The following is a 13,233-nucleotide window of genomic DNA, read 5'->3' as shown; positions in this document are numbered from 1 at the left end:
AGGCCTGAAGATGAAAAACGGTCTGATATTTTACAAGAAAGAAGCCACACATTAAAGAAAAGTCAAGATTAGTAAACCTAATTTTGTCTTTTCTATCTTGTGAACCTTTTCAGGGATAGACACCTGTCAGTCCATGTGCTCCAGTATACTTCAGACCAAATCCATAGGCTCTCATGATACCTGAGGCAATAAAAACACTACAAAAAGCCGTAGAAAACACTCTTAGGTGATGGTGAAGTGTCAGAATTGTAATGCGGCGTTTCCTTAAAGCAGACGAGCTAGACTTCTCTGGTGGGACACACCTCAGTACTCACGTCTTTAGATGTGTCGTATTTTAGATATTTAAACTCCTGCTTCCATACAACCTCTCATTTTTTCAGAGTGCACCTTTTAATGTTGATGGTTCTTCTGCAAGGATCACGTTAGCTGGGCTAGGTGACTACGCTTACTTCAGTAGCCTCAACATATACTAGTACTGTTCCTACTGCTCTCTCCGTGGAAGGTCGAAGGAAAAGGTGCGGATGAATCGGGATGTTTGTGGAACTGTAACGTGGATTGGTGAAGGCTTGCAGGATTTAACCTGTATTTAAACAGGCAATCTCATTCTCCTTTTAATTAATTGCCTTTTCTCTTAGTATATAAAATGCTGAATAAAGAAAACAATATTGTCCAAGGTATCGTTTACAGTTGTCTTGTTTTGCCCCAACAACTGTCTAAAAACCCAAAGATATCCGGTTCACAATAGTAGAAGTTGAGACGGGATGGGAGTAAAAACAAAACCCCACTTGTATCCAAACAATAGCTGACACTGAAAAGCACAGGCAAATGTCAACTTGTGCGTAAGCAAGATGTTTTTGTCTTTTTTTAACGTAAATAACGTGCAACAACAATGTGCAGATAAAAGACGAGACTGTTCACTCATGACGGACTGATATGGACACTTGTGCAGACACACTCGTAGTCTGTTTGACTGTCTAAAGCTAGACTGCAGCTCTGATTAATACCTGCTGTTGAAACATGTTATGCCAATGTCATAGGAAAATAGTATGATGAAGATGATGTATTCTGTGGGTAACAGGGGCGGGACTAGATAAGCTTTTGCTTCTCTGGCTTTCCCTTTCGGACATATGAATTGTATGATTTAAACTAAGACAATGTGTGATTATGATTGATCTGACACGCCCAAAATAAACAAATAAATACAATATATATATATATATATTTATATATAAATGAATTGTTGTCTTTTTTCATAGTCATCATTTCTAAAACAGAATCCCCTGTTCATCCTGTATATAAACATGGAGTCTTTGGAGGATGTGGGTGTAAAAGGGTTAAACATGTAGTGATCCAAGTGGTGGGTCCTGATCCCAGTCTCCGCCTCATACAATCATATCAGATGATGCAAACTATAAAATAACATCCGCAGAGACAACATATGAGCCATTCATTGAAACCAATCTGGACAAAGTGGAAAATGTCTTATTAATTTCCTTACTAGTTCCTCATGGTTGCTCGTGAGTCTTCTGACACTGATTCATTAGAGTTAATCAGTATCTCATGATAAACATCTGATTAGGTCACAAGCATTCAGTCTGTGTGGACCGTGAAGACTGAGACCATATGCTGCTCTCGCCTTATCGACCGTCCGCTGCCACATCTTACAACCTGCGTAATTAATGCTGGATATCAAGAGCTGTTATGATACACAAAGAATCAATCGACTTGTGTTACTGCGCCGGCGGTCCCTTTTGGCCTCCCCGCTCAGAAGGCTCGGGAATGGCTGGCAGTTCGCGAAAAGTCAGTCAACCAATGGGAAGGAGCCAAGAGAGCGTAGCAAGGTCAGCTGCTCAGGTTGCCCTCCGGAGCAGCAATTTGTTTACCTCCTCCTTGTGTGTGTGTGTGAGAGAGAGAAGAATAGAGGTATGGCATGATAATCATATGCATCATGCCCTCTGCACACACACTCGCAAAGGTGCATCTTTCCATTCCAGATTGAATTACACAGGGCTGATTGGATTTTTCTCCTCTCCATCAAAGACAAAAACACTCCTCTCTCATTCTCCATCCCCCCCTGCCCCCATAGCCCATACATCCCATCACCACTCCTTGCTTTTTCCTCTAAAGCATTCTCCATTTGCACCTTTTCAACTCTAAAACTCTGCCTTTTATGCATTGATTTCTCTCCCTCCCCTTGTTATACTCCTTCCGTGCGGTCTGTAAAGTTGCATGACTTTCATTAGTCTGATTACAGAAGCTGTAATTATATGATGCTGCCTTGTGATTCACATCGGGCTAGAAATGTGATTCTCATCACCGTCCTGTTTGTGTGTGGATTTCCTTATATGCGTGTGTGTGTGTGTATGTTATGGTTTTCGATTTAGGGCTGAGAAGAGACCATTGATTACTGTTTCTGAGTGTACTCTGAGTGCCCCTTTCTCTCTCTCGCTCTCTCCTACACAAAGACATCATGGTCTGCGGGGCGCTCGCTCTCACAGCCGCATTTCTGAGCCCCCTTTGAAAAGTTCCTTAGAAACACGAGAAAAGTTCCAGCCACAGGCGCCACGCCCTCCTGCTGGCCCTGCAGAAATAGGCCCATTGAGCCACACACAAATACACACATATAAAATCGGCATTCAGCCTCGCTCCTTCTCCTCTCTCCCTGGCACTTTATAGAAGGAGCCACAAAAACACAGTCATTGACCCACCAGCTAACCAGCAGCCTTCACTGCTCACTGCAACATTTCTCCTACCGAACATCAATACGCACACAAACACACGGTTGTGCATTGTGAAGTGTGGGAGCAGCAGTTGTGTCAGAATCTCAAGGCATTTCTGGCAACAGGACAGCGACACACACACACACACACACACACACACACACACACACACACACACACACACACACACACACATGCATGTTTCATAAGGTCATATATAATGGAGGAGGATTCCACGCAGAGAGGCCTCGTGTGTGGGTCTGCGTGTGTTTGTGAATGTGTGTGTGTGTGTGTGTGTGTGTGTGTGTGTGTGTCTGTGCGCCAGCCTTGAGATGTGGTCTTTAATCCTGTTGGATTGTCAGATTAGTGTAACAGCTGGGTCCTACATACAGATATACATCTCTCTCTGCCTCTGTATCACCCCTCCTCCCATCATTCTGCTCCCCTATACTCGGCCAAGAGATGAGTGGATCTACTGTGTGTGTGTGTGTGTGTGTGTGTGTGTGTGTGTGTGTGTGTGTGTGTGTGTGTGTGTGTGTGTGTGTGTGTGTGTGTGTGTGTGTGTGTGTGTGTGTGTCAGTCTCACAGCTCCAGCTGATGTGTCCCCTCACGATCATGTGATCTCTATTGAGTCTGCAGCGAGTTTGTTTCAGCGTCGGCTGCTTGTTTTGTCAGAGATACCGAGACATAACAAGTTAAAGTAATAATCTAGAAGATTATCATTTCTAAATACATTTCTGTTGAGCCTAGGGCCCAGTGATGATAACCCTTGCATATGCAGTATTACGGACTGTCAGTGACACGTTTTCCATCACCGAGCACTGTGGTTGGTCCCCCAGAGAGGGTAGGTGGAGCTAAGGCGACAGACTCACTCGTCTCACAAACGAGTATAGCTCCGTGAAGTGAAATCTAAAAACACACCTGCAATTACTTCTTCTCCCCATAGGTTCCACCAAAGAGATTGACTGTAAACAGAATTTGCTGCAGAGGGGGGCAGTGTGTTCATTTATCCCATCCCAGATTTCAGTCAAGGTTAATTTGGCATCAACTTTGGTTACGGCGAGTTAACAGAAAGCGCAGTGTAATACCAAACAGTCCTTGAGCAGCTACTTTCACCGCATTCTGATTTCCTGCTGCGCAAAAATATCCCTCAACAACAATCACAATCTGCCCTAACGTTAGTAATGAATCCTTCACAATAAAGCCACCCTTTGTTTTGCCACATTTAATGTGAAGCAGCAGTGGTAGGAGGTGTTGCATTAGCCGTGACCTGATGCCGCTTTGATACGGCTGCAGGAAAGTAAGGCTGATATTAATGAGATAAGATTACATAACACTATTTACATTCATGCATTGTTTCATGTGAATCCCTAGTGCGTAGGTCAGCAATTTGAATCCCATGCTTCCAATAAAAAACATTATATAAAGAGGTAATTACAGAAAAACAGAACCATAAATGTATATAAGGTTTGCAAGAGGTCAAGATGTCTGCTTGTGAATTACATTAGCATTTAAGCTGCTACAGCAAGGGCAGTTCTCCACATAATCAATGGAGCGAAACCAGATTCTACTGTATTTTAGAACCCATTTATTAAAAGTAAACCTAGGTTTCTTCATGACCTCCATAATCAATTTTATTTAAAAAAAAGGAGGGCAGGTAGCCTTCCACCTAATGAGGATTAATCGTCGAGCTAACAATGAAGCAAATGCTGATTTATAAGAACAGAAGCCTTTGACTGATTTGAATGCTAATGCTACGCTCTGGTGAAGGTACACTGAACATTGCCATGAATGGATTTGGGTCTATGGTTTTGTAACAGATATACAGTATGATATACACATTTAAGGTCTCTCTGCATGAAAATTGACTTCAATATCCTTTCAGTGATCCAGATGCATGTTTTCTTTTCCTCTCCACTGTGCACCTGTTCTATCCCTGCAGCTCACTGACCAAGCCATTCACTGCACCATATACCATATTTAGCAAATGCGTGACTTTCCATGAGGGCATTCATCAGTTAGATCATAACTCAGTGGAAAAGATAATATTAGAAAGATAATATTAGTGCTTGGATGCTTTTCAGTCGTGGTTTGGTGCTGCAGTAAGAAAGCTTTAGGGGCTGAGCGAGCTGGAATAACAAACTAGAGCCGGTGTAATGCCATCCTCCCACAGGTTTTGTACGGGGAATAAATACGGCCAAGGTGGCTGAGATTTGGATCAGCCGCGGTAGCGCTATCAGGAATTTGATCGGTAGATAAGACTAAAAATAGTGGAGGAGTTTCACTCATTTCCTGGCTGTGTACATGAGCATGTTTACAGGTTTGCTCGGTGGTTCATCCATTGGTCACAGAGAGCACTCGTGTGTGAAAAACTGGGACAAACATGCTGGAAAAGATCAGAAATGTGTTTGGCAGTGGACTAAATCAATGTTTCTACCCTCCCACTCAGCAGCACTTACAGCAGCAGGATCTTTTTGCTGTTAAATAGCAGTTTTAGATGATTACATATTCAAAACTAACACAAGCACCAATAAATACCAAACTGTAGTTTTGTTTAATAATAATTAGTCTGAACACTGACATCTAATATATTTTGTATTAATCCCTAGGTATTCTTATTTAATCCAAGACACCCATAACCACTTCCCATCTTTTAAACAGCTAATCAGTGTAAAATTGCTCAGCGGGTTCCTTCTTGCAAACACAAAGTGATGCCTGCTTATGACCCCCTGCTGCCGCTGTTACTGCAGAGAATCTCTTGACACTAAGTGATAATTTAACTTCAAAATCTGGAAGCTGTTTTACTGGTTGTGGTCCGGGAGGAGACATTCATCACATACATTAAAACTATGACAGTAAATGTATTTATCAGGACAGAGACTTATATATAATGTATCTTGCATTTCCTATGTAAAGGCACAATCCTTGATATCTTTTTTTTTTAATCGCCTAATAGCGTTCAGTTGAGTTCATAGTTGAGTATCAAAGGCTTAAAGAGGTATTTTACCCATTTTAATCCAGGTCTGTGTCAAGGCATTGTGGGTATTGTGTTCAGATGAACGGTGTTTGACCTGTCTATGTGGCGGAAGTCCCAGCAGAACAAAAATCCCCCGAATGGTGTGAAATCTGTCGCATATCGTCAGGGTGCGATGACCGTGTTTTTGAAATGTAGTGATTTAGAGTCACAGTTATTTATTTAAAAAAGGGAAGCATCAGTAAATGGTGTCAGTGGGCCCCAAAGCAACATTTTTTATTGGTGAGGTATGTAGAGATAACATTTTTAACTGTAATATCAGATATCTGTTGATAATTAGTCTGATGTGATACAGATCTTCCCTATATCGCTGCACTGTGTATACCTAAGCTGGAGTAAGACTATTTTAAAATCAGTAAAGCAGTTTGAATATATTTGACAGCAGTGGTCATTTAAGAGACCTGCATAACATCTTCTGATTGTTTACTATAATATTGTGTTTACAGGCTATTGTATTTTGTATAATTTCCATCACCAGTTTTTATGCATTTTGGAAACAGATTAAAAAAAATCTAAATATTGTGAAAACAAAAATTACCCTGTCGATCAAGATGCAACAAGCCATGGATCAAGTAAATCTTATGTGAAGCATGTGACTGAAGAATCAGATCTGTGTAATGCAATGAGGAGACTGTAAACATTCTACAAATGAATACATGAAACGAACAAAAATGCTATATTCCCAATCCTGTTTCCACATTGTTTCGCCGCGTTTGAGGTTTTTGCATGGAGCTCTTTTAATCAGCACCGCCAGCTGTTTATCTTGATGAACCAACTCCTAATATTTACACAACAGTAGTGGATTGGAACCATGCATTCATTTGCATTTGCTTTTGCTGATTTTCTAACAAAAAAAATTCCATTGAAATTTGGGTTACATTTGGATGGAAACTCAGCTAGCCCCGACCTGCTGTTGCAGGGAGTTTTGGACAGACTCTCTTCATCTCGACCACCAACAACAACAAGAACTTTAACCTGCAAAATGCCACAGAAAAGGGACCCTTCTATGTGCATGTGCCCATGGGCCCATTGGCTCACTATCTTTCCATGAATAAGGGAGTATATTTTTAGAATTCTAAGTCACCTACATAGACAGGTTTTCTTTGGCCCCCTTGGCTGTAGTGTGCAGGTGTTAGCTGTTATAAGTGCACTTGACGTCACTGCTGCTGGTACTGTCTCGACATCCACCGTCTGTGTGTGTGTGTGTGTGTGTGTGTGTGTGTGTGTGTGTGTGTGTGTGTGTGTGTGTGTGTTATAAGATGTCGTGTGAGCTGTGTGACTGTGCAGAGGCTTTCTGTGTTAATCTCAGCTGAAGGTGGCAGGTGTCTTAACCAGGCCGTCACCTGGTAACCTACTCACACACGCACTCACACACCGCCTGCCCTCTAGCTCTCTCACATCTCCTCGTCTGACTGAGAGCGTGTTAGCATCGAGGCAGCTGGCTTCCGTCCAACCTGCCCAGCTGGAAGGAGACGGAGAGTCAAGGCGGAGGGTGAAGGCGAAAAAAAAAGCAAAAGATGGAGCGAGATTAGAGGTCACTACTGACAGGTTCCGGGGATGCACTCCGGAAAGATGGATGGGTGTGGTGAAAACAACACAAACCGTAAACAGGCTGCAGTTTTTCCTGTAAATGTAGAGAGTAGTCAGAGGGTACGTGGAAAGCAGTCTGGCCGTTTCCAGATAAAGAGTTATCAACGGCCCACTTCTGTCAGCCGGCAGCATGGCTCAAACTCTCCACCTCTAACCAGTATAGGTCAGCTCTGGAGAGGAGCAGACACAAAGAAGACCGTGAATCAGCAGCCGCTTTATGAAGCGTGGGCACTCCACCTACAGCGAATTTAACTGAAGGGTGATGTAGAAATCACCTTACCTCATTTTAGGGGCTGATATGGGTCTCGAATTTCTGCCAGGTGATTATTGTTTTGTTTTGTCTTTTAGTCAGAGCTGTCATAAAGTGTTCAAGTTTAAGCTAAGATGATGCACACGCATGGTGGATGTGGCTCTGCTCATGTGGTAGAAGAAAAATGAGCGAGCTCAACACAGACAGAGCCTGAAATACACACCATTAATGAAAATGTCATGTCATCAGTGATTTGACAGTGTATTTGAGAACGTATGGCGACAAAACATCTTAAATGCTGTCTGATCTGCTAAGTAGCTCCAGTACTTGATGCGCTTCAAGTCAAGAGGTCGTCAACCTGACCCCTCCAGCAGGTCACAAGACAAATCTGAGGAACGGCAAGATGCTTAATGGATTAGGAAATATTATTCTTCAACATCGTTTGTATCCATTCTTTATGTCTATATGTACTCTTGATTTTTTTTTTTTTAAATTGTAAAATGAACTTACCTGATCGCAAACAATCATTAACGTCAGTGAAACTGAAGTTGGAGTCGTCAGTAATGCGACGTATTTCCTAGTGTTACTGGATATGTGTGCTGGTTATAGCAATGCAGGTGATTTCCTAATGATCAAATGTGGTTTTGTGCATTGGGCAGCGTAAACTTAGTCAAGATGCTTATTCAAGATGTTCAAGATAACTCATCAAAATAAAGAAAAATGAAATCAAAACACACATTATATTTTGCATATAACAAGAGATAACACCAGCCCAGGATTAGAACTTAAAAACGTCTTTTGTATTTCACTGAAATCATTTTAGAGGAGAAAATCTCTCTTTGGTCAAACTGCTCACATCTCAGACGTATACAACCTGTGATACACACAGACACAACTTCCTTTTGTGGGGTTAATAATCAAAAAGTTGGAAATTACTGTAGCCAGTGTTGCAATTACAAAAACACACAGAGGTGAACTCTGACTGTGGCATTTGGACTGTAGTCTTTTTGTAGTATTTGTAATGCTACTTGAGAAAACATCGATTGAAAGTTGATTTATTACCTTCCTAAATTAATGGTGTGGTTTGAAAAATGGATGTGAAAAGAGAAAACAATGGACACAACCTCAGTGCCTTTCATTTTATTTCTTTTACCCTCTTCTCCTCCGTGGATGCGGTGAACGGAGGGCCGAGCGAGAGGAGCGGGCCGAGCGAGAGGAGTGGGACTCGCGCTCAGATGGTGCCAGAAAGCAGAGGGAGTGTTGAAATGATTCTTCACAGTTTTGAGAGCTCAGAGATGCTGCAGCAGTCGAGAACATTTGCTCTGATAACATCTCACATATTAAAAAGCACAAATTAAAGATTATTTCTTCAAAGCGGAGCAGCCTTACATCTACTGTCACAGGAGCTTAAAATGCTGCTGTGTGTGTGTGTGTTTGTGTGTGTGTGTGTACGTGTGTGTGCGTGTGTGCGTGCGTGCATGCCAGGCATTGTGCAGCAGCAGCTTCAGCCTCTCGGGTTACTGAGGAATGCATTTGAAGTCAATCACAATGAAGCTCTCTATCTGCCCAGTTAGTCCTGAAGGGGATATCTGAACTGAACCAGACCAGTCAGAAAATCAACAAAAAAAAACATCTTTGGGTCTCACACATCTTCCACCAAGTGCGTGTGTGTGTGTGTGTGTGTGTGTGTGTGTGTGTGTGTGTAACCTGGTTTGCCTCCTTTTGTTATCTGACTTCCTGCATCATCTAATGTTAACTGAGCTGCATACGCCCATTGTTCCTAGATACAAAACCCACCCCGTGGTCATCATCTTTCTCTCTCTCTCTCTCTCTCACACACACACACACACACACACACACACACACACACACACACACACACACACACACACACACACACAGTCCCTCCCCTCATCGTCAGGTCGCTACAGTGCTGCCACTTTAATATCACACGCTCACACATTTTTAATCTCACAGTTCTTAGTTCTTCGTTAAATTAAAACCTGGAACAATCCAGCTCCGGTGGAACGTTAATATCTGTGAAGTATTGTCAGCTCAGGTAAAAAAATCCAGGCCCTTGTAGCTGTAAAATGAGCTGATACACACACACATACACACACTGACAGCAGCTATAGCTTTACAGGATCAAATGTATAGTGCCAAAGCCTGATGTCAGCTTTAGATCAAGTTCATACCTGAGTCACTGCAAATGTTGCAACACCCCTCAGAGGACGCACCTGTGTTCGCTTTGTCAGGACATGACAGACAGATTCTTTTGTACTTCAATTTCATGTTTTCCCCTTCTCCGTTTACACAAGTATACATAATGATATATTCTAACGTTCCCAGATCATTTGAAAATGACTCAAACTGGCACCGCATCTCTTACAATGGCGGTGCTTCATACATTGCCAAAAACCAGAATTGCATTCAATCCGCAGATCCATTGGAATATCTTACAGTTTCCTTTTATAACCAACGGGAACAAAACGCAGCGGTGGAGGGAAATTGAGGGCAACATACAGACGATTTTTGCCCTGGGTTATGCATGTGGTGGAGGAGAGCTCGTTGTGTCTCGCTGTGGTTAGTTAGCTATGTGGCGCGGGCAGAGAGCACAGCTGTTTATAGATCCTGAAACTGAGGCAAAATGCAGAGCTGGCGACCCCCAAAATCACGTTAAACACATACGTGCACACACACCCACGCACATAGGTATGAAGGGCATTTGTGTGTGCATGTAAACACGCACCACAAACAAAACCTGTGATTATACCCATTCTCACACACACACACACACACACACACACACACACACACACACACACACACACACACACACACACACACACACACACACACACACACACACACACACACACACACACACACAGGCACAGACTGTAATTACATACAATGACGCACTACTGCCCACCATACCGTGAAGTCACACTTATAATATCATCTCATAAATTAAACATGTTGAGACACAGAGGGTGATTACATATTACTGTTAAAGGTTAGGTTAAATATAGATCTAAATACACACACATCATGGACAGACAGCAGACTAGCCTCTGCAGCAACAGTAGGTCCTGGAGGTTGTTGTGTGTATAGGGGACTTGTCAAAGGGGCCCCAGGGGTGGGCTCTGGTGCCGCTTTGGGGGGTGGGGGTGTGTGTTTATTTAAGCGTGTGTGTGTGTGTGTGTTTTGGGATCACGCTGAACTTAGGGGGCCAGCCTCGAGATAAGAAACGGGAGTTTAAGATGAAAGGAAAATGGGGAGAGGATGGGGATATACTGGCACAGAGTTTGTGGAGGGTGGGAGGCACAGATAGAGAGGAAAGAGGGGGGTGGGGGTTGGGGGGGCTGGAGAAGCAGACTGGTTTGATGTTGGTTTTCAGGATTGTTTATTTGGCGTTATGTAACACCTTCGCTTATGTAGCTTGAGCTCTTTTACGTGTTTGAGAGTGTGTGTGTGTGCTCATGGATGTGTGTGTCTAGTAGCTGGGAGATGGGAATTTCTGTGAAAGGCAAAGGTTGCCCATAGCAACGGCCTTCATTGTAAAACTGATCCACAACACACACACACACACACACACATTTACACCACACTTGAACTGAAACTTCTTTTCAGAACTTTTTGGCACTTTCTGGGTTCAAGATCACGAGGCCTTCACGCACTCGAAGCGCAACGCACACACACTCTCATTCCGGTTTGTGAAGCCCATACCCTCAGTGCGTTGAGGCTCCAAACAACTTCAAGTCAATTTCATTTTCAGGAGGTACATATAGCGTTTCAACTGCACCTCATGCTGAGATGTGATGGACTGAGATGCTCGGGTTTCTAGATTCCATTATGCTTTTATTGGCTTTTAAAGGCATCAGGTTTCCTCTGTCTGGAGCCAGGGAGGAGCCTCTGCTTATGAGTGTGTGTGGGTGTGTGTGTGTGTGTGTGTGTGTGTGTGTACATTAGCATCACACAGGCTAGCAAAGACACAGCTCAGTAGGGCCTCAGGATGGGCTTAAGATTGCTGAGAAGATAAGTTTGTTTTGGTCACATTTTCAGCAGTGGACTGACTGTTTTCCAATACCTGGAGCAAAACTGAGCCTTTTGTTCTCGGCATTGCAACATTGTACTACTTAGTGTGAACTGAGCCGAATCTAAGCACAAAATGCAGCAATAGACGTATTCAGCTCCTTTACTTCATAAAAGTAGCAACACCACACTGTAGAAATACAGCACAAGTTACAAAGTTCTGTATTTAAACTTTTAATTAAGTAAAAGTACGGTATAAAAAGAGATGTATGTAAAAAAGGGTTCGTTCCCAGGAAGTATCAAAATAGAAGTAGTCATTATGCAGTATAGCCCATTTCAGAGTGTAATAATAGTATATATTATAATACATTTAAATACTGAGTTATTTCTACTTGTGTCATAAAGCATTACATTGTTGAAACTATTAGAGGTGGAGGTAATTTCAGCGTCTTTACTCAGAAACTATACCTGTCAATAGGAGTATTATATATACTAATATTATAGTATTATAGGAGTAAGTATGAAATAAAGGAAAATGGAAATATATAAAGTACAAATGCCTCATACTTGTACTGTACAGTACGTGAGTAAATACTAACACTTGTACATATGTAGAAATCAATAAAGAGACAGTATATTAAAAATATACATGTATTATTACATATATACTGTATGTTCATATGTTCTTTCTCGTTCAAGTGAATGCGAAAGCATGTCGAAACTTTTTTCTGGTACTGTGTATGTATTAGTATTATATTATATTTGTCTGCGAATACTTGGACACTTACATAGTGTGGTATAATGTACAGTAGTATGAAATGCATCTTTGTGCTGCAGTACGGGCGGTGTCTCTTAAGTGCATGCATTCGATAGCAGCGTAAGTTGCCCCTGTGTGATGGGTGAGTGCTAAAGTGTGTGTTTAAGCATCGCAGGGAAGGGGGATTGAGGTCAAGAGAAAGAGAGAGATGAAAGAGAGGAATGAAGAGAGAGAGAGGAGGGATCAGCCTCAGAGTGACCGGAGGCCGAGGTCAATCACTTCAGAGGTTCAAACCCCCAAACGATCCACGACTAATCTCTCTTACCTGACCCTGAAGACTGACGTGGTGCTTTCCCCCCCACAGATGTACATGAAATAGGTCTGGATTAAGGTGCGGTGATGAGCAGGGAGGATGCTGTGAAATGATCCATGAGGCAGTCAGAGAGCACTCAGAGTGCAGCTGTAAAACTCAAATGTATAGCACTGGCTTTATTCAAATGAAGCGGTGATAGCCAGACTATGCAATATATTCAAACAGACAACTAAACCTTATCCTCAATCATCTCATCTCAAAATCCAAGATGGTTTACTCGTCCTATGCACAACAATTACAGCAGCGGTCGTCAGGAATTTTTGATTCTCATCTCCTTCAACATGCAATATAAAAAAAAAATGTATAAGAGAAACACAAGTAAAGAGAGCAACCTTAGACCTAAACAAACCCAACAGTAGTGCAAAGACACAGTGCACATTAAAATGTAAGCAGTTAGTTGATTGTTTATCCGACTGGCTAACACTTTATCAAGGAAATATGACTGACTCTCGTTCAAGCTTCTCAAACGTGAGA

The 13,233-nt window shown here is 42.3% G+C and overlaps 1 protein-coding gene across 1 annotated transcript in view; it reads left to right on the top strand.

Annotated features, from left to right (window-relative positions):
• Nucleotides 1-13,233, top strand: part of sdc3 (syndecan 3) — a 36,956-nt gene that overhangs the window by 13,327 nt on the left and 10,396 nt on the right. The gene's annotated exons all lie outside the window — the stretch shown is intronic.

Source organism: Echiichthys vipera, assembly GCF_963691815.1.
Source record: "Echiichthys vipera genome assembly, chromosome: 13".
Taxonomy (NCBI): domain Eukaryota; kingdom Metazoa; phylum Chordata; class Actinopteri; order Perciformes; family Trachinidae; genus Echiichthys; species Echiichthys vipera.
Note: the sequence above shows the minus strand (reverse complement) of the source record. Positions and strands in the feature narration are given on the sequence as shown.